Genomic DNA, 22,237 nt, shown 5'->3' on the forward strand with positions numbered 1-22,237 from the left:
ATGCTGGAGAGGAAAATAAGGTTGGGCCTGGCTATGTGTTCCCTAGTGCACTGCTGGCTACAGGAGCTGCTGTCCCCTTACCATGCTAGTTCAATGGACTATGTAGACTTGGGTAAATCTGAGTTTAATGTGAGACAGTGTGCCATTGTCCCTTCTCCTTTATCAGCAGTTGTCATAGTTTTCTCCCTACTAATGTTCCTGATGGAGAGAAGACTCATACTCCTGATCTCCAGTGCCTACTAGTATCTGTATCACAGTCTGAAAATAGGGTTGCAGCTGTTGTTCTTATCTTTTTACTAGTGCTACCTAGCTAACTCTGGTACAGACAATGTTGTGGCCATCGCAGGGCAGGATTTGGTGTGACCAGACAAACCTGCTAGAGTAACTCTAATTATTTTATTAGGTGCAGAGCCGCATTATTGTTTACTATTTGTGATTGATCTTGCAGAAGTGAGAGCCTATTGTGATAGGCATTGTAGAAAGAGACTCAACAGAGTCTTACAGTGTAAATGTGAACGATGAAGGGTGAGAAAAATGAAGTAGTATTACCTTTGTTTTTTCTCAGATTGGAAGCTGAGTCTCAGACAGATTGTCTGACTTGATTAAGAGCATACCATAGGTTGGTGGCAGAGCTAGGAACTGAATCCAAATTTCCTAAGCCCCATTCAAATGCTATAGTCACAGCACAATGATAAACCGGCCTCAGTTCTCAAAGCTATTAATGATTTCCAACATTGGATTCCTGGGAATCCAACAGGAAACATGTTAAAGAAACCTGGTTTTCCGAAAATTGGTGGCTGGAAGTTCTTAATTTGGACACAGGAAAATGGAGCCTTGCAGAATTAGTACTTGCATTTAAAATTCTTGGACAAGTGTTGAGTAGTTTTTTCCTTTTCTTGTTTACCTCCTGGGGCTGACTTAAGAAAGATAAATGAGAAAAGCTCGTTGGCTTCCCTTGTTTAGAGTTCTCTTGCCCTTAGTCTATTATCCATATTTGAATGCTAAAAAAATTGACCATGTTTATTTCTAAGTAGAACCTGAAGGCCACAATAAAAACATGGATCTTCAGCATTTTTTATTGCAATTTTTAGTTGCCATGGTGACATATTTGGACAGTGAATGTACTTGTTGGTCTCCCTTTCCTGAAACATGGCACACAGAGAGAACCACAAGGTCCGTATTCAGGGGGACCATCCAGTGAATTTGGTGACTTATTTTGCCTGAGAAAGAACAGAGGGTTGGACTGCCCATGCTTCTTCAAAAAGTATTTATAAAATGGCTTCTTCAGCTTGTAGTCAAGGAACTGGGACTGATTCAGTTCCAGAGCCTTCCTATGCCCAGGTCCTATACAGCATCCCCTGGTCAAGTTACATCTCTCTGTTTTCCTGTTTGTAAGATGGAGATCATAGCATTGCTCTCCCCCACCATTGGTGCCTGTTCATTGGAGAGTGCACTGTCCCCCACTGTCTAACTACATAGGGACAGTCATCCTGGTTTTGATTCTAGCACCTGTATTGTAAGGCAAAGGTGTATTAAAATAGCAGCATAATTATATTATAGAGCAATATTATAGGAGAAATACATGATATTTGTCCATAAGAATCTTCAAAATATTTGAAGTAAAGTGAGCAGAAGGCAAGAAAAATTCTTCTGTGTCATTGACCTGTGGTAACTGTGAGTGCAAACATACTCTGCTAGCTTCTTATGTGTGCACTCAGAGGAAGCAGGACCAAGATGACAGTGTCATTACTGCTATGGCTATGGGCAGGCATGTTTTCAGCTATTATTTTCTAATGGTTATTCTGCAGTTTAGATTTAAGCCAGGACTCTAACAGGAGTCTACAGTCAGTCACTAGGGGGGCAGATTTCCAGTACTTTGGAGCTATCACACAAGAAAAGAAAACTGAAGGTAGAAAAAGACTGAGAGAATCATAAATCAATTCTAGGTCCTTAAGAGGCATAGACAGCAGCTGATCTGAGATGTAAAGCTATAGTTCTCTGCATGGGCTTCTTCTCTAAGGATGCACAGGTGGCATTACCCTGAGTCACTCCGTTTGGCTGTGGACAAGCATCCACCCCAGGATCGGTGGCACTGGCTGAGAAAGTTTCAACTCATCAGCTCTCTATTACAGCCACATTCTCTCCCCAGCACAACAGGTCATGTGTGCTTCCTTATCAGCTTCAAGGGCAACGCGGGAGCTAGCTTCATCTGCGGGTAAATGTTCGCATGGTGAGCCAGTAGAGATCGGGGATGTGGTCACAACGGTAGCGACCACTCCATGAGCAGTGGCACCTCTCCTTCAGGCCTGCCAGCTGAGCTGCCCATAGAAACCCCCTTTGGCCCAGCTGGATTTGCTTGAACAATGCTCCAGATGGAAGTAACAGGGAGCACAGGGAGCAACAGCACTGCCAGATCCAGGAGGAAAGGGAAGCGTGAGGCAGCAACAGCAGAGTGCTGGTTGTAACTTCTCCGGTTGACACAGCTGTCTGCAGAGCATGTCTCTCTGCATCCGAAAATATCCGGCGAAGGTGTTCAGCAATGTCTTCTACCAGCGCAGCCATTTGTTCATTGAACGTCTCCATCTGCTGCCTTATGTTCCTCAAATAGTCCAATTAAAATCAGTGGGCCTGCCCGCAGTCTAGCACTATTCACCTTGAGTAAAATCAGGCAGTGATTTAATGATAGTTGGTGCAGGCTGGGGCAGATTCTCCTGTCCTTATTCACTGTGAATTGTGCTGTAGGCAGTTATAGTCCCAGGGAAATCAATGGGATAATGAATACTAATTAGTGGCAAGACACAGTGGGAGAATCGGGGAGAACATCTGTCCTTGCCCGAGGAGTGGGAGTTCCTCAGGCCTCTGCCATTGTCTTGCAGTTTGGGGGCCCTCACAACTCTGGGGAAAGCAAGATTTTGAATATTTAGAAGCAGCATAAAAACTGGCCCCCAAAATCACTTTGTCATCAGTTTCACTAAGCCTTAGTTATAATGTAAATTGCAAAATTGGAAGGAATTCAGAGACTAGAAACAAATAAGATTAAGGGGATTGGAGGACTGATTTATGAGAAAAGATTAAAAGACCTCAGAATTATGCAGTTTTACTAAATGATGACCATGGGCCTGATCTTGCAAACTTTTCCAGACATGGCTTTCCACATTAAAGAGGAAAGCATGATTTAAAAATACCTACCATGTTCTCCAGTAAGAAATTCTGCAAATCAGTATTCCAAGTTAAGGCAAAGGCAAGATCAGTTTCCATCTTGCAGATAATGAAAGTAAAAAATTCTAGTGTCAAAGCTCAAAGAGTGTTTGCAATTTTTTTCAGGGTTGTAAATGAGAAAAAAACAGGATTTATTCACGTCAGATAGAAATGTGGGGTACCTGAAGATGTAAGATACGGAAAAAAACAGCATAACAGGAGTGACAGAAAAATGTTGCTTTTCACTTGGAAGGCTGTTAAATGCTTTTATTTGTAGCTTTCTAAAATTAAAATAGAAATCTTCAGCCCCCCCCTCCAAAAAGCTGACAATCTGAAACTGGTTTATTCCATCTTTGCATGGGTAACAAGCATTTTTAGTGTTTTTGAGGATGCATTTAAGCTCTGCAAAACATTATAGAGGCACAGGAGCAAGCATATGAAGCAATTCAAATGACAGGAGAAATCAAATGGAAAATGGTGGCGATGAAATGGTGAAACCAGCTTCTCACTCCACAGGTTGGCTACTCCCTAGGGGTACGATACTCTGGTGTGGCTGAGCTGGCCTCCCAGCCACGTGCTGCTCATGGGGGTGGTCCCGCTCCTGGTCTTTTTACCCTATTGGCATTGGTACCTGGCCAGAGTCTGATGGTAGGCAGATTCAGGGGGCTAAGCCAGCAGCAGGCTGCTCTTTTTTTCTTGCAAAATTGTTTTTTTGCTGGAATCTCTCTCCAAACCAGCTCATCACAGGCTTGGCCAAGGGTTGGTACTGGCACAGGGGAATGATGGCGGGAATATATACTTGACATGGGGCTGGCATGGGCTGGCAGCATGAGTCTTTCTGGTAGCAGCTGGTTGTTAGATTGCCTTATTTACATCATAAAACTGCCCAAGTTACCTAGCAAGTCCTATCAAGGTAGAATACAGACTTCTGGGACTGAAAATATCCTGTTATCTGTTGTGCGTAAAAGGTTTTCTCAGTGTCCTTGAGAAGATCGGTCTGCGAAGAGCTGGGAGTATCCATGTTTCTGCTCTATTCAGCTCTATAGCACAGAAACAGTGTGGTGTGATATCTCATTTACCAAAGCATGCTTTTATTACTGTTTTAATAATCATCATAAAATGAGAGAAATAACATTCCAGATCAGATGATGTGCTGTGCTATCTATATGAAGAGCATCTGCTCATTTTCACTGCTTGTTCAGACATCTTGTGAACTGAACATTGCAGGGACGGGTTTTTTCAACCTTGTTTCCAGGGAAGTGAGGGACAACTCAACACATTTGGGCGTTACAAATTATTATCTCTTTCACAATCTCAACACTGATGGAAGCTGATGTGAATGAAATCTGATCTCCTATGCGTAGGCTTTAATGAACTGCCACAGCATGTGTGTGTGGAAGGGTGCGGAGTGGATATGGATGCAATACAGGATTAGGCAAACAGTGAAAAGAAACAGTAGTTCCACAGGCTTGGAGGGACTATGTCCACCAGACAAAGACCAAATCAGCGTTACTTAGTTTCTGCTACTTTCCACTCCAGCTGTGCATCTCTAGCTCGCACTAAAATTTGCCATGCCAGTCTCCAGTGTCTTGCTATCACAGTGTCATTCTGCATGAAAATAGCTGAAGGAAAAAAGTCTTGAAAGGAATAGCAAACGCTCAGAAGTATCAAGAAAAATTCAGGACCAGATGATACTGATTGAAATCTTGTCCTTTTCTGTCCCAACTATACTGTGTCAATTGATCAATGAAATGAAATCTACTCCCTACATAACGTGCCTCTTATAGCCTTAGATCATCATTATTACAACAACACTTATGCAGAAAACAAAAGATCCTTTGCTTTAATCCCATCAAGGTAGAGCTGAACGACACTACAAATGAAATAATTAGTCAATTTCATGAAAAACTGGAGTTTGGGAAAGATTAAATTCTTTTGGAACTCATCATATTTGGCAAACAGTTTTTCCTGGAGAAAAGATTCAGGAAGGGTTTTTTTTAAATGTCAGATTGAAATGCTTTACTTCTGAAAAGGCAAACTTTTTTGTTATGCTTTGAAAACAACAGAACTTTTGTCTTTCGGTTATTTTCCAATTAAAAATTAATCTGCTATTGTTTAAAGCAAAGAAGTTCACAAAGTGTTGTAGGAGTATTAAAATGGGGTATTTAATGAGCCAGAAACCAAATCTGAATGTTTGATTCAAAGTGAAAGGAAATATTGTGGACTGATGAAAATATAGTACAATGGCTTATTGATTAGTCCAAAACTTGTGTGTTTAAGCCTAATTCCACTAATTTTTTGGTTTCTGTCCATCTCTAAAATTTATCCAGCACTTTCCTTGGGTTGCTAATCTCCCTGTCGTGCCAGAGCCCAGCCTGGACAAAGATTCAATGCATGTCAGAGCAGCTCTGCAAAATAGGGAGCAAGTAAATAAGGTCTCTGATCTAGTCACAATCACTAAAAAATTTCATAGTACCAGTACCAACACCAAACTTGGCTCATAAAGATCTGTCTGTGTGAGCTCAAGGTGCAACGGGAGGTCCCGACAGGAAAGGATACTGACGTGAACGCTACATCCACAGAGGCATCGATATGCTGCCCTGAGCTGCCCCCACTGCACTGACAGAAAATAACAGAGAGAAACAACGTGGGAGAGACACGCACAATGGTAAAGTAACAGAGATGCCTGTCTTGAGGTGCCAGCTCTAGAGAAGGTGGTTTCCAGCATCTTCAGGCATGGCCTTGCTGGTTTGGCAGGCTCAGGTTTGGATCAGCAAGCAGAGCAGAAACAAATGCCCTGCCTTTTTTAATGGAGCCTCGAGCAAAAAAACACTATCTTTTCCAGAAGCCTCATAGCTGCTTGTGTGAAACAGTTTATGACAGTGAAAGAACTGGACAAATATGTCATGCTATGCTGCAATGTGATTTTTTTTTTTTTTTAAGGCAGGCATGATTTCACTTAGGGAAGCAAGGGAAGGGTGAGTCAGCAAATGATTTCATAACAGTCCTCGGCAGCCTGCTGCAACACAGTGGCTGCGAAGAAGGCGAGCGAAAGACGTGCTCCAGCACGGCAGGCTTGGTATCGGGCTGGAGGACAGCCAGCCATCAGAGGGGCTCCCCAGCAGTCCTGACCTCATGCAGAGCACAGCCAACATCAGTATGGGGAGAAGCAACAGCTTCTCCCAAGAAAAACCGCTGAGAGAAAGCAGGCTCCTGAGGAAGGAGCAAACACCAAGGGAAAAAATACCCCAAATGTCTTTGCAAGCCAGGATACGTCTTAGACGGTCTCTTTGCTCCTTTCCATGTCTGCTCTCTCCTGTTTTCTCTTGGTGTAGAATTCCCGACATGAGCTGTTCTCCAACAAAGTGCTTGAGGGAGGTCCTAATTGCACTTTTCTATAAAACTGGGAAATTCCAAACCAGGGTGATACCATGGGGGCTGCAGCGAAGCCCTCCATGCAGCAGCCCAGTGGGACAAGGTCTTCTTCTGGCTTCAAAAAGCCTCCTTGAGGAGGAGGAGGACTCTGCGAGGCCTGGGGGTTCCTGCTCCCTTTCCCAGCCCCTACTTTCCCAGATGTCTATGTGGAGGGGCCCCCTGAACCCCACAAAACGGGGGTGACCGCCCACAGGTGTGGGCACACTCTCCACACCGCTCCCCCTGCTACGCCTGCCTGAGAGGATGTCAGCACAGAGGGCTGGTGGGGATGCAAGGAGCAGTGCCACACCATTTGAAGAATTAAAAAAGAAAAAAAAGAAAAGAAGTCACCTGCGTGCTTGTGGCCCACGAGGAGTGGGTTAGCTCCACAGTGCACAAATGAGACGTGGGTAAATGTTGTTCCTCCCCATCTGTGCTCGGTGGCGGCACGGCTTCCTCCCACTGCCCCCAAGCTGCACACTGCCTGCACGGGGCAACCAGGAAAAGTCAGGGAGAAGCTGATAGGGAACTTTGTTATAGGGCCTGGCACAGCACCCTTGATTTCAGGCAGAGAGGTGATGAGTCACCTATGGAAGCAGGAATAGAAGAGGAACAGAGAGCAACAGCCCTTATATACCATGCCATTGACAGAAATAGAAAACCAAAATGCTAGTAGTATAAAGGCAGATGTACAGGTTCTACCTCACATCTAAACCAAACCCTAAACATATTTAAACAGACCTCAAGACACTTAGAAGGAAACTTGAAAACATCCTTAGTGTCAGAAAAAGAGCCACACACAGAATAAAACAGTAGCGACAGTGAGGCAAGGGAAAAATGGAAGAGGCTTCAAGAAAACATGGATTTTTTCATCAAATTTGTTTTTTATCAATGATCATTTTTTATTGCAATGAATGCGTTCAAGTAAATTTTACCTTGTGAACTCCAGCAGGCTCTGATGTCCTAGCCCGATATTGCTGTACAGCTTGATCTTTGCCTTGGTTATTCCTGCACAGGTTCACACTCACCATTAACTTCTCTTTTTTTGCAAATTCCTTGTAAGAAATTCATAATCAGCTTCCCTGAAAAACTCTGCAGTTCAAGAGTGCCATCTTGAGGTTTACTATATTTAAGGACTATCATGTTGATTGAACTACTCGTATTGGGGGGAATTATTAGTGATCTAACATTTAAAGTATCTTTTAAAAAAGGCATGAACAGGAATATGTGCAGAGGGACTGTTTGCCTCTGCTCTGTATTACCTGGAGTTAAGGGATCCAGCTAACAGGAATGTCATTCCCAGACAAGATTTTCAAAAGCAAAAAATAATGCTGAGTGCTATGCTTTGGGATAGCCTACTTGAATTGCCTTAGGAGATACCACGTGTTCAGATTGCGCGAATTTCAACCAGCTGAAAATCAGATGTGAGCTTTCAAAATATTTTAAGCCAGGCACACAAAACGACTAGTTATGTTTTTAAAAAATGCTTTTTTTTCTCTAGGATGTAGGTTTGCTTTCATTTTTAATTTGACTTAAAGGTAATGTTGGAGAAAGAATAAAACTATAGCCTTTCATAAATATTGAAAATTTTTGTGGGGAATACATTGCTTTAGATATTCCCATGAGTTACAATAAAGAAGAGACTTTCATGATTTGGGGTATAAGTTTAGGAGATACTGTGAGATTATTTTGCTTCTACGGCATTGTCCAGGCATCATTAGTTATTTACCATTGCAGGAGAGTGAATGAGTAGATTGCAATGACATGCCATACATAGGTTGAGAGGTTACCACTGAAAGTGGGATGTTGCTTGTTGTTGTTCTTGTTACAACTGCCACTTGGCTTTTGGTTTGGGAGAAGCTCACGTGCCAACATCTCACTAACATGCATTAAAGAATGAGATACCATAGGAAACCAGAGACCCTCAAAAATACATACTGTTCTCACCACAAATAATTCATGTTTCTTTGTGATATTTCTTATTTTAGAGCACAGCAGAAAAGTAAAGCCTTCTGAAACCTTTGCTCATGACATATATTTTCCAGTTATCACCACTACTCAAATTGTGCGAGTATGTTTCATTCTTTTTACAAGAATTTTAGGTTCTACTAGATGGGAAATTCTAACACCATAAATTTGACTGAAGTGTAGGTGAAAAGTAATCTACCTGCAGCTATATAGCAGGGAATCTAAAGGAAAAAGGTCTGTTTGTTTTCAAGTACAGCAGCAGATTGCAGCAGAAGGCGTTTTTATACTAAGCAATTCTAGTAAAGCAATGACAGAGCTCACAAAAGGAAACCAGTACCATCTCAATCATCTTTAAACTATGTCAGTGACTGAGCCAAATCCAGGTCTGGAGGAAGGGCTGGGTAGGAAATGAGTTTCCCTTTTAAAGAAGAGAAAACCATGAATTTGAATTTGTTGTTGTTGTTGTTGTTCTCAAGTCCAACATACATTGTCAATAGATTGCGTTGCTACGGCAGATCTTCTGAAAGGGATAAGCGCAACCTTCCACAGCTCATGGACCTGCCTCCTCCCTGTGAATCACTGCAGCCACAACAGCACCCAGCACTGAAGCAAGGATATTCACAGTGATCTAAGTAACAGAGAATGAATCAGATAGCCACAGTCAAGCAGCTTGGAGTAAACTAGGTCTTTCTTTCCATGGAAAGGACATTGCAAAGGTGGAGTATCTTAAGTCTAGATTATGTCAAGTCTATTCACAGTGAATAATACTTTATTCCAGAAGCAGCCTAGGTTATTTCTTGTGGAGTAAAGTGTTACTGAGCATGAACAAGGTGGCAGAATCTGTCTCTGCATGAGTAAGAGACATTGCTGAGACTAAAGTGTGAGCTGGTTCATCTGAAAACTATTATTTGGGTATGAGCCAGACTTCCATTTTGGATCACTCCATAGGCAAGTGTTGCCTAGAGTCAAGCAGGACTTCTCTCTTGGACAGGCCAAATGTTGCCCGGTCTTCCAGAAGGACAAAGGGCAGGAATAGTGCAATAGCTAAAGAGAACTTAAAATTTAGTTGCCTTTTAATTCTAGAGATGGTCAGATAATTTAAAGTTTCCTACTTTATTTTTTATTATCAATTCCCAATGACAATATGAAAACCAATCAAAAGGTTCATGCAAAAAATATTTCCACAGTCACATCAGCTAGAAGATGGTTTTAAATGTGGAAATTTTAAAATGATTCAGCTGAACATTACATTTTCAATAGCCAAATGGGATGGAATGTGTGTATCTCTGAAAAAAACACATTCTATATTTTGACCTCAGCTACTAATAGCTTTTCGAATGTTTCATAGATTTAACATTAACCATTGTACAACTAAGCTGTCTTTTAAGTTATTTGATTTGAAGCTACTGCTGTATATTATAACACATCTTTCATGGACTGTTAAAGAATGACTTTGCATTCTGCAAATTTTTTACACTGTATTCTAAATAAATGTATTTGCCTATGTTAGTAAAAAATCTAAATATTTTGGAAAATTGTAAATTTTTTGAGCCTTGTAATTGCTGTTGATATTTCTCATACTGGGCCTCTTGTTACTTTGTCGTCTTCTGTGTTTTTATAAGATATTTCAGGTACCTGACATTTATATTTATGTCTTTCTGCAAGTTTGATTTATTATTACAATTCAAAGATAATTGGTGCTATCTTACAAAGCAGATTTTACATTTAAAATATAAAATCTCTTTCTGCCAATGTTAATAACTTTAGTAAGTGAAGAGACAAATGAAAAAGACAGGAAATAATTTGCATTACAACTGTCTCTGAAATAATGAAAACTGAGGAATACAGTCTTTCACTAAATTCAAAATTACCGGCAAGGACAAAAAGAAAAAAAAAAGGCACTGGGAGGAATTCCCAGGGGAGTTTTAACAGTTGGTAACTGGAGTGAAATCCAAAACCAGCCAGCATGCTGCTGATCAGCATTTGAAAAAATTAGGGGTTTAACGCAGCTGTGGAGGAAAATAGTTCTGTGATGCCACAAGGGGTGAGACCTTTGCTTGCTGATGAACCTGTGAGTCTTGCACGCCTGCCAGCTTTGCGGTGGCGACCCACTACTTATCAAAAGATCTTCTCTAGTTTGATGCTCTCCAGCTGGGACGAGAGCTCTCCTCAGCTGCGGGACGGCGGCAGCATTTCATCACTTCAGCTGTTTGTGGCACCTACTGTGTGCACAGCGCAGAGTACACAGGGAGCAAACGCTGGCCAAGAATTAACTTGAGACAGAGAGCAGGGTGGCTTTCCCAGCTTACTTCAAGAACAAGACTGAACCAAATACATCAGGAGAAAATCATTTTTTTGGAAGGAAAGCAGTGCCTCATCCGCCTTCAGTTAAGCCATCACTGTAATGATTTGGAATGGTAAACACAAGAATGTTCCCTGGATACAGTTATGTGCTAAGAAAAGCATTACCATTTCCATAAGGTATTTCATCAAAGAACACACAAATTATTTTTTAATTCCATCACGTATAAGAAATATTTCCAGGAGTATTTATATATAAGAAATATTTCCAGGAGTATTTATATAGCACCACTTGCTGAAAAGCAAAGTCTTGAATCTCATGCAATGAAAGCAAGATTTAGAAATTAGCAAGTAACAGGAAAGGAAACCACTGCTTAAAAACACTCTATACATGTATTGAGAAATATACGCTCAACATACCACTGCCACCAATGAATGCTAGCTGCATATTCTGACTTGTTGTGTATAGCTTTGTGGCAAGGTCATACACACATTTCTTTGCATTAAGCAAAGAAACCTTAAAGTAGTACCTGAAACAAGCTAATAAATAAAAAGAGGGATAATCTTTGAATGAATTGTTAAAAAATACAGCTATATGTAACTCTGTACAGGCTTTGTACCTTCGTCTGCATTTTAATCCAATTGCAAAGCAAGGTGCCAAGGTCGCCTGCCAACAAGCTGAGGCCAGAGCTAAAGAAAGCTGGAGACGAGTGTAAAGGAAGTGAAAGGAGATCTAATCAACCTCACAAACGAATGAGTGTGAATGTCATTAAAAAGAGTGTGTGTGTGTGTGTACATGTGTGCGCACGGCACACATGTATGCAAAATTTATCCATGTGAATGATGGTACATATAAATTTATAAACTACATTGCAAGTGGAAGGTCGATTCCGCTAGAGTCAATCCTAAAAGTATGTATACAAACGTGACCTTGCAAGTGTATGCAGGATGTGAATTCTTCATGGTGTGAGATACATGATGAGAGTGATGTTCACCTAAATCAATCATCAGCCAAGCCAGCACTTCCCACAAGATAAAGCCAATGATATCCATTCAACCCAGATTAAACTAAAAAGCTTATTTGTAAAGCTGCCAATATAAACAAAAATAAATAAATAAATGTCTGATTCTGACTTCAACATCAGCTGCCTTGAAGGGAACCAGGATTTCTGTGTAGAAACAATAGTGCTAAAATTATCCAACCACATCTCTTATAGCAAGGCTGATGCCTTCAAAAATGGGTTCTTTGCTGATATGTTTGACATGCCATGGACTGAGGGGCAGAAGTGAAAAAACAATGTAGAAAGCTATGCAATCCCTTTTCCTTTACTTATTTTTGATCTTATTGCAGAGCAAGATGTTAAGGTTACCTGTTAAGAAGTTGAAGAGCCAAATGGGAGCAATGCTAAAACCAAGATGTCTGTGGCTGCTGGTATTCCTAAAATAGAGCCATTTAGACTTGTTCAGAAACTTCTTCAGAAGTTTGCTAAACTCTTTTTCCATCATTGCTACCATTATTGGTGCTGATAGTGATTGTAGGAAATTAATGCAAAAAAGCAGCTGCAAACACAGGCACAGCCTCAAGCTATCAGAGCTACTTCTGAGCATTATTTTTCTTAGGAGAGGTATGCCCTGTCTCCCAGGAAACCAAGTTTGGATACATCCTCCTCTTGCCTTTCATGTAAACTGTCAATACTTATTTATCATTGTATTTTCTTCAGGTACAGTCAGAATACACATCAGCTCCTGATTACAGCTTTTTTTCTTTTTAAAGTCAGTGGAAACACAAGTTTCAATTTTTGTCCTGTTTTTGATTTATGATTAAGATACATCTTCTCTGCTATGGCTCATATGCTGTCACTTTTGAACAGAAGAACACTAGGGAACTTCCAACGTTGAAATTAATTACAGGAATAAAGCCTTCTTTGCATATTTTCTAATTATCCCTTTCTTTGTTAATGCCAAATAATGCCTTTAGCATCTTCCTGGAAAAAGTCTCATTGACCCTGCTCTGTGATTATGGTGCTTTTATCTCCCATCTGTGCTGTGAAAACCACAGGCTTTCCATTTCTAATGCAAAAATCTCCAGAACTAAAACCATTGGTACAAACCATAAAAAGATTAAAAATCCAGACAGGTACATGATATAAGCTGTGCACAAGGCAGCCTTACCCAATCTGGACTGGAGGAGAAAAAAAAAAAAAAAAAGGTGACCTGCCTTTTATACTGTGATCCCTATGATCATGTTTATGAGCCCCTATGATCGTGGTTCACAAGCAGATTAGACTTCAAATTAACCCAAAAATACTGAGAAAACTTGCAAGCACTAAGAGCCCATGATGTGTGCACCAAGAGGTGTAATGGTGCCTGGCAGAAGGTCATGTCTCAGTCAAGGCTGAGTTTCGAAGCAAAGCAATCACGCTGCTTCTCTAGTCAGATTTGCTTTTTGTCAGTGCTTGCTGCGGTTGCAACGGGGGTCTCACTGGGCTAGGTCTGGAAAGCAAATGCTTGCCGCAAGAAGTAGATCAAAGAGGATAAAATCTGAGGTGCAGAACCTGAGGTTCACCAATGAGTGATTTCCTTCTGATGGGGATTGTCACTGCTCTTGCGTTTGATTTACAGGAAAAGCCATGGCTAGCCCATATTTGCTTCAGACACTTCCATCCTTACTGTCACTCTGTGCCCAGCTTCTGGGAGATCGCAGGGATGGCACAGAGATGGAGGAAGCAGCGTGCCCAGCCAGGTGGGTGAAGGAGACAGCCAAGGTAGAGCAAAGTGTGCCCTCACAGAGCAAGAGCAGTTAGGTTGCTTTGCCCATGTTATGAAACTCGCAGAAAAGTGCAGGCAAGTAATTTTTGCTGCAAGGACCGCCTGTCAGACCTTGCTCTTCTTTTTTTTTTTTTTTTTGGTTTTGGCTCCGCATCTTGCTGTTGTTGTAGTTTGTTCTCATGATCCCTTGAGTCATGCTATGGTGCTATGAGCTGTTTGCAGGAAAGTTAGCAAATCATTTGCTTTTAACTCCCTGTGGGATTTAACCACTGCAAATCAAAATGCGCATACAGACTGTTCAGAAGGCATGACATTTACATGGGTTAGTGCTCTTGAGACCTGGAAATGCAGTTGCAAGCCTGAAGGGTGTGGGTTTGTTGTATAAGGAAGAGACAAAAAGGTGCACTGAAAGTTCAATTAAAAATACACTTGGGGAGCAGTGGCTCCCTCAGCCCCCCTTAAAATGTATGCATTTTCTTTCCTTTGCTTCTGTGTTGCTCTTTTTTTTTCTCTTCTTTTTCATTCCAGCAGAGACTAAGGCTTTTCCATGGAAAATATTTGCAAGGTGCCATTAAGGTTCCATGGCTAACACTGCACTGGGGTTCCCACTTGAAGCACAAATCATACCTAAGCTCAAAACCAGCAGTAAACGTCTGATAAAACAACCAAAGCAAGTTCCTTGAATCACAAGGTATTGCATGAAGCAGCAAAAGAAAAGAAAGAAAAATAAAAGATTTCCCATGTTTTAAAAGGTTTCTTAGGCAAAAAAAATCTTCTTTTGGCAAATTCTTGAAGGTCTTAGCTTTTCTTGGGATATCTTCTTAGAAGGTCAAAAGAAAATAATCAGAAAATTAGTACATTCCTTATAATACTTAAACTGAACAACAGTGAGGCCCCAGTCCACGCCTGATTCACTTCTTTAAAATTAGGTTGGCCTGCACTCTTCATTTTGTTTACTCTCTCAGCTGCCCAAGCACATGCCCTTACAAGAGCAGGTTTTGTGTCATTAAAAGGAAAAATATAACATTGCAAATGACGAAATGTCTCATTAGAATTACATTTATCTCCCTACAAATGCCAGCCAAGATTTTTTAAAAATATGTATACCTGTACTTCTGGCTTCCAAAACCAAGTTGTTATCAAAAAAGAGCCTGCAAGTGGCCTGTCATATAATCTATCAATCACCATAGGGTGTGTTTGAAGCCTGTTAAAAAGATGCCTGAGGAGCATATAAGTAAAGGGGGTGGGGGAAAGAAAGAGGTGGAGGGTATCTGGGAACAAACCCAATTTACAGCAACTCAGAGGACAATGGATTTTCATCTCTGTCCTGACACAGTTCCCCACCAAGTAGTGCTCTTATTTACAAGACAATTGCACCACTGTAATAGTTCATGATCAAAAGCCACCCCCCACCCGTAAAAATTTTTCTTTTAAAGTTGGTCTTAATAAAAAGAGCTTTAGATGCAATTTCAGTTCTTGAAATAACAGCAGATTTTTGTTGGTTGCATTCTGTTCACATTTTCTTGCTTCCTCATCCATATTTTGCTATAAGCAATAGGTTATGGTCAACTTCTTTCATCTGAGTGAAGTTTTGCCTTCCCAGATTAGGAAAGAAGAAAATGGAATGCTTGTTGAAAACTGCTGTCAGGAATTCCCCAGGCTCATGCTCCTTTGCTGCTCTCTTGAAACTTTGAGACACAAACTCCTGCTTTTGAAATGGGGGTAGTTTGCATATTGTAGCTGGAGAAAGGAATGGCTCTTTCTGAACTGCTGGAGGCAAAGACGGTCTAAGTAGGCAGCAAAAATGACATAGTTGCATTGCTCAGGAGTTGCTAGCTGGCTTGGCCTCCAAGAAAGCATTGGGACTATCCAAGGCAATAGAAAAATTTATCTGAGTTACCACAAAGGGGAAAATTACAAAATATTTCTGAAGATCAGTAGCTGTCCTGTGAATTTACTCTCTGCAGAGTTCAATAAGCAGCCAGCAGCTGAAATAGCCTCTGAAAGTTTTCACTCAGTTGCTGGCTGCCTCCCCTCACCAGCAATCTTCCTGTCTGAGGTTAAATAAGGACAAGCCTTTAAAACTGTAGTATTTTAAAACAAGTTACCTTATTTTTTGCTGATTTGGCATCTATTTCCATGGAAACAGAAGCAAGAACTTGAAGCCAGCAGCTGAAGTTGGCTACACCACCACTCTTGGCTTGTTCTACTTCCATTTCCATGGAAACTGATGTAAGATCAGTGCAAACAAGGCAAAGTGTTGGGTGTTTTTTTTTTTTTTTTAATTAACCCTTCCTTGATTTTCCGCTTCTAGCTTCCTTTGGTGCCACAACCGCAGATGCAAAGTCACTGGAAATGAATGTGAGAAGAGCCCACATACATTCATGAATCTGTGCATTTATACTGCATATCCAAGAAAAATATTGTGGGTAGATCCTCCTCTTCTGGAACACTGAATGACATGAAAATGTTTCTTGCTTTCTCTTGAGAAAGGATCTTATTTATTTATTTTGCTTGGGAGGGATCCTTTGTTTCCTTGCTGCAGTATTGTCAAAGGAAGTCACCAAGCTTGCACTGCTGTTTCAATTGGAGTCACATGAACTTGAGGTTGTGATCCCAGATAAGCTGCCTGGTTGCACGGATGGTCCAGGAACAGACACGCAGCTGCTGCTTGTGCTCACAAGTCTGCTGCCCATGGGATGGCAAATGCTCCCTGATGACAAGCTTGGTTTTCTTTCCAGATAGCATCTCTCGGCACTTTCCCTGCTATGATTTGTTCAGGGAGTGACCAGCACACCGCGTCCCAATGACAGAGCAGCACCACCGCTTCCCAGGCGCTTGCTGGAGCAGCTGCTGTTCTGCCAATTTTCTTTTCACTATCATTTTCCCTTCAGCTCAAGATCCCTGTATCTCATTTTCTGCCTGTAAGGACCCCGAGGTACCAAAATCTGGGATCCTGTTCCACACTTTTAGCTGCTTGGCAGGATCTCCTCTAAATGCCATAAGTAGCTGACAGCACTTGGTGGCCTTCTGTACTGACATTTCAGCCTCTCACAAAATAAAACTGGCCTTATCTATTGGCCACAGTGCCTGAGGCTTTTTTAGCTGCCTGTTTCTTCTAGCTGCCTACCAACATTCAGAGGCAGAGATTTCCAAACAGCAGGTTTCCCCTTCTGTAGCAAAAGAATGGAGTCAGGAAGAATCAAAAAACCACTGTAGATATAGAGCCGCAACTATTTTCTTAGATTATTAATAGATTAGCATGTTAATACCTTTGGGAGTTACATCTAGGCTCGTCGAACAATAGGAATTATTTCCTGGTGAGGAAAAATGACAAATTTTGCTTATGTTTGTTTTAGTATTTTTGCTGATTCAAAAGGTAGAAAAATCTGTACACATACAACTTCAGATCTTCTCATAGTAAACTGAAGTGAAAACACGCTCTACCAGTTTGACTGTGGTGTTTGACACCACCCACACCTCAGTGGGCTCTTTTTTTGTCTTTATTTGTAGTCTGGGCAGTGTTTTTTGTTTGCTTACTTGTTTCTCCTCTGCTCCCTTTCTCTTTCATCCTTTAGCAGAAGAAAAGAGGAAAGTAAAGGTTTGGGGAGAATAAGAATATATGACAGAAGTTGTCCATTTCAGCTCCAATGGGAAGAAAAATCTTCTGTTTCAGATCACTTCAAAACAGATGTTTCTTTCATAATCACGCAATCAGGAGGAAAAAGCAGAAAAAGGAAGTGATCACATCCTTCCAAATATTATGAGTTTCATAGCATTCAAAAAGACATTTTTTTCATTTTAAAAGAACTGAAAATGTGTCAAGCTGCCTTTGCTATTAATCCACACATCCAGCCTGAATGGGGACTGAAGCGCTAAGCAGCTCGGTATCAAGTCTGTGCTAGTCACTTGGCAATAGTTTAATGATTATCTTGGAGGTGATTAATGAAAATTACTACTAGGAATAATCATGTTGTATCACACCCTGGACTGACTTTCCCCTTGTCCTGCAAGGCTGCTCTGTGCAGCAGCCAAGGTCTTACTCTGGCCCTGTAGGCAGCAAGGCCCAGGTAGGGCCTACAACGAAGGTGGGGTAGCCAGTCTTCCTCCAGCAAAAGTTTGGGATGTTTTTTCTTTTCTTCGTCCGCATGTGCTGCAGCGAGCTGCAGCAGTCCTGCAAACCACCAGGCAATATTCTGTTGCTCAGCAACCCTGTACTTGCTGACAGGGCTCTTTTGTAGCAGTAAACTCAGGCCATGGAAAAAAATGAGGTGATGTGACATCAGAAACCTGCCACTTAGGTAGCCCCAGCAGCAAGGTCCTGCTAAAGATAGGCAGGTTATTAATAGCGAGGACCCTGTGGGGAATGTTGGCTGAGCTGGGTCTGCTCAGTCTGTTGCAAATTATGAAGTATTTAGTGGCGGTTCCCCAAAGTAAATGGATAAATAAAAAAGTTTTTCTGCTCTGCAAAGTTCTCACTGGTTTCTCAGCAAGGCCAGGAGCACCAGCCAGGTGCAGTGTTTGCTCGGGGGGGACAGCAAAGCGCCCTGCGAGCCGGCCAGCAGCACTGACGAGGTGCAGAGGGGCTCGTGGAGCTGCGAGGCTTCGCTGGCATGAAACTTACGCCTGGAGCAGCCTGAGTCTCATGGGTAAAGGTGGGCAAGGGACTGAGGTGGGAAGAAGTGGTGGTTAACAGCTGGATTGTATTATGGGTGGAGACTGCCTGAGGTAGGTTAAATAAAAGGTGCAGTTGACCTCACGTATACTTGGGAAAATGAGACCACTATTAGATACATCTGCAACTATATACCATTGTAAGTCCCAGGAAAGCATACATCACGCTGCTTTGTATGATCTGAGGGAGGTTATTTCCCTCCGGAGGCACTGTGTTCCTGCAGCACAGCAAAGTTGTCGGGCAAGTGTGCTGTATTTTGCCTAGCAGGTCCGAGCACCAACTGTTGCTCCTGGTGTGGCGCATTTTGGCTGTGCTTTGCTACCAGCTGCAGGATACCTCGCTGTGTGTCTCAGTGCTCTGAAACGCAAGGCCAGGCCCACTAAATGGTCCTTCTGCCCGTAAGTCACATTACTCTTCCATGAAAATACAGCTCCAGGTTGCACGTGCCACTGCGATCAGGATCACTATGATGCACCAGCCACTGGTGGTGGTGGCTGCAGCCCCAGGCCACTGTCACTGGTGTGATACAGCCCTGTCGGGCGCTGTTGCGTGAACCCCATTTTGGACAGAAGAAAGAGTAAAATGTGCTAGCAGGTTTCTGAAACACCGCCTCTCTGCACAGGCTCACCCCAGTGTGGGACTGTGCACTCCCCAAGAAACAGGCTGCAGCTGTCGACGCTCAAAGCTGCCTAAGAGCAGCAGGTGAGCAGCAACAGGGCAGAGCACATCCCCTGCCACATCCACTCTCTGCCAAGCTGTTGGAGAGCAAAGCCTTGCCCCTCCAAGCCTATGGCCATCAGGGACCTCAGGAGCCTGATTTTCGGTGCCCCGCAAGCTCCACTCCCCGCACGAGGCTCTGCACTGGGCTTGGGGCTGGCTCTGCCTCCAGTACTTCCAGCAAGGGGGTCGGGCAGGTTTCTGCACCCCTTATAGCCTCTGAGCATGAAGGGAGGACAAGATTGGGACACAGGGTCTAAACCCTTTTATCTTTGTTGGTAGAAACCACTCTCAAAAGCTTTTCTGAGCTTTGCTCCTTGGTCTGACTTTGATATTACAACCCATGCATTTTGGTCTGTATTAGAAATTTTTAAAAATTAACATTTCTTATAAACTAATTTGACTTTTCTATCAGGGTCACTGACATCAAGTTTTCCAGGAGGAGAGGAAAAGGAAAGGAAAAAATATACATCTGACGTTGCCTACTGAACCACCTTCTTAAAAGAGAGGCTTCTTTCCAAAAGGCAGACCCTGTCAAAATATACAGTAGGCTGCAGTTTCCCAACTGCCATTTTAGGCTAGCTCAGAGATATGTGCACTAATTTTTAAGTGTTGGTTTCAGTGCCATGAGCAAAACAGAGTTTTTCCTATGCACATCACCTGTGCTCCAAGACAGCCCAGTCTGAGCAAAAAAAGCTTGAGGGAACAAGGGGGCTCAGATCCTAGAGACAGGTACAAAGGCCTGTGGCAAGCTCCTGGGGTGCGTATGATGGACCTGTTCCCACTCTTTGAATAAAAAGTTGCTTTTATAACAATTCAAGGTGACACAACTTTGATACTCTGTAGGAAAACACAATTACGCACGCTGTTCCTTGGGAGAGATAAACATTGGTTTATATATTCCTAAATTAAGCAAAAGTGCAAAAACAACACGGCCATCAAGGCATCATTAATAGAACAGAAATGTGGCTCTCCACACACCATTTTTTTATAGTGAAGCATTAGCGTCACTTGCTTTTGCTGTGAGAAAGGCCTAGTTAATTGCCTGAGAGCATTAAGGCCTCTCCTCTTCCACAGATCGCTGTGGGGCAGTGCAGGCTGAGGTTAAAGAGCAGAGCTAGGAGTTGAGAGTCAGGATCTCTGGTCTTAAAATTACAACAGAAAATTGAAGACTGAAAGCAGGCAATTAAAACATTAAAGTAACCAAAGGATATGCATTCTGTGTATTATATAATGAAGATAAAGACAGATTACTAGCATTTAATTTTGGTAACATTAAGGGAAAAGCTGATTAGGGAGCAATGTTGCCGCTGCCAGTGATGAAGAGCTACTGGCAGGAAATAGTGGAAAGGGCTGATTTCTATAGAGGGAAAAGGAGCAAGGCCCTAACAATAGGAAAACCCAGAGAACGGAATAAACTGCTGAATGTGGCAGGCAGTGAATGCCCGTGTTTAGCTTTTGTGTGGCTGCTTTCATCAGTGGATTTCAAAGAGCTTTATACCAGTGTATGCAGCTGAATGTGAACATGACGCAAGGCAGAGCCGCCCGCCGAAGGCGCTCACTCGAGTACCAGGACAGCACGGCCACTTCAGCATGCAACACTGTTGGAGTCCGTACATCCCCCTGGCCTCTTGGCAGGGCTAATTATCCTTGTCTGACTAGGCTGTGCCCTCCAGACAAACCCAAAATGTCATTATCTCCGTTTTACACAGGACATGCAGGGAGATGAAGCAACTTCCCACAGTGGCAGAGCCAAGGAGAGACTCCCAGATCTCCCGCATGCCACCGCTAATGAATGTCTGTGTTGGAGTGAGCCGCGCTCCCTCCCCGCCTTGCACCGTTAGGATCGCAGCCTCGGCAGCCTCTCCAAAAAGTGAGGAGTGACCACAGAGCCCGGCCTCCCAGGCCCAGAAGAAACCTTCCTTCATGGGTTATTCATTCCCCCACGCCAAGACGGCACGCGCTCCTGCTGCTCGCTTGTGCTGTTAGTCCTGTAACCACAGCAGTCTGGGCTGGGGGTTACGTGCTAGGGGAGATGATAAAGGATGGTGACAGTGCACATTTTTTTCTCCTAAAATGTATCAGGAAATGGCTTGCCCACATGGAGAAGGGGTGGCTGAGCTGGAAGAGACAGGAAATTTCTGGACCCTCAGTCTTGTCCTCACTGCTGCCTTTGCAAGACGTTGACCAGGATCCTCTTGTTTTACTCAAAATATGACAGCTGGTGATGGGAGGAGAGCAAAAGCAGGTGCAGCTGCAGCAGGATGCTACATGCCACACTGCTGGTGCCTGATGCCCAGGTACAACCAGGAGATTCTGTTCAAGGTCTTCTTTCCCGAGCTGGAGGCAGCTGTTTGCAGCAGCCTGCCCCAGCCCACTGCTCTGGCCTCTCTGTGCACTGGGAGAGGCATAGTCCTGGCTCCAGGGTCCGGGCCATAGCGGATATCCAGCAGTTTCCGTGGCTTTCAAGTGTTTGGCTTAACGTGAACAGCTTTTGGGTGTGATCGCAATAGTTTATAAGCGCATTTGAAATCCCTGGCAAGCTCCCACATTAGCCCTCCGTCCCTTTTTCTTGTATCCTTCTAGTACCAGGAGCACAAGGAAAAGGTATTCAAAAGCCCACAAGTGTTGCTGAAAAGCCCTGTTTTTCAAGAGCGACTTAGATGCTGAGAGGTTACGTCAGCTTGGTGTTTTGGAAAGCTTCAGGCTATTCTACTTTCCACAGCATGAAACTCTGCAGCCCAATTGCTTTTAAATAACACTACTTTGGAGAAACAAAACAGTGATGATTCCACCTGACAGTCTTTTCAGTGCTTCTGTGAGTAGGGGAAACTGAGCCAAGAAAGCATCCAAGAAGTCAAGCTATGTGCCTTTGCAAATCTCCAGGAATAAAACAATACTGCTTGGCTTCTGGTAGAATGTGCACTTCGGCCACGCTGTTATTCCACCCAGATCGGTTTTTACTAGGTGTCCTGCCTATGCCCTTTGCTACAGCAGCAGGATATCCTTCATTTGTCTGAATACAGTGCAGACGAGCACTTCTTCTTGTTGTTTTCCAAGTCTGCTGATGGGAGGGTCAGCAGGGGCCGAAGCAGCTGCACCAAGTAAAGGAAAGGTAACCATGGCAACCCAAGTTATCTGCATCCTCCATGTATTTCCTTCTCCCCACCCCACATCATATCTTTCCCACCCAAA

Source organism: Dromaius novaehollandiae, chromosome 1 (assembly GCF_036370855.1).
Source record: "Dromaius novaehollandiae isolate bDroNov1 chromosome 1, bDroNov1.hap1, whole genome shotgun sequence".
Taxonomy (NCBI): Eukaryota; Metazoa; Chordata; class Aves; order Casuariiformes; family Dromaiidae; genus Dromaius; species Dromaius novaehollandiae.